This window comes from Penaeus monodon, chromosome 32 (assembly GCF_015228065.2).
Source record: "Penaeus monodon isolate SGIC_2016 chromosome 32, NSTDA_Pmon_1, whole genome shotgun sequence".
Classification (NCBI taxonomy): Eukaryota; Metazoa; Arthropoda; class Malacostraca; order Decapoda; family Penaeidae; genus Penaeus; species Penaeus monodon.
The window spans coordinates 6,109,903-6,110,306 of record NC_051417.1 but is presented as its reverse complement, the minus strand read 5'-3'; the positions used below and the strand labels follow the sequence as shown (position 1 = coordinate 6,110,306).

The 404-nt window shown below is 33.2% G+C and overlaps 1 protein-coding gene across 1 annotated transcript in view; it reads left to right on the top strand.

Moving 5' to 3' along the window:
* The window catches only part of LOC119593391 (hippocampus abundant transcript-like protein 1), a gene marked incomplete at its 5' end in the record, with an annotated part of 103,114 nt that overhangs the window by 98,834 nt on the left and 3,876 nt on the right, over window positions 1–404 (top strand).

The following is a 404-nucleotide window of genomic DNA, read 5'->3' as shown; positions in this document are numbered from 1 at the left end:
GTTACTGTTGTTGTTCTGTCTTATAAATTATTTCTCACTCATTCTCTTTTTTACTCTATTTATCCTCCCCTTCTTTCCTTTTTTTATTTTTCTTACATTCTTCTGGTCCTTTTTTCACTTTTTTTTCATTCCATCTCTCCCATTACCTCTTTGTCTCCTTCCATACTACATCATCTGTCTAAAACAGTGATCAGATCATTCCACAAAATTGTCTCAAAAGCTTAGTAATTTCTCCGTTTCCTGTGCCAGAACATGTAAGTTCCCTGACAAAGTCATTTCAATTCATTCTAAACAGTGTGCAATTTCCACTCATCTTTATCACTTCAATTTATCTTGCAACACCCCAATTGCCCATTAATGCTTCATCTCTTTTCAGCTTTATTGATTTATTAAGCTTTATTGAT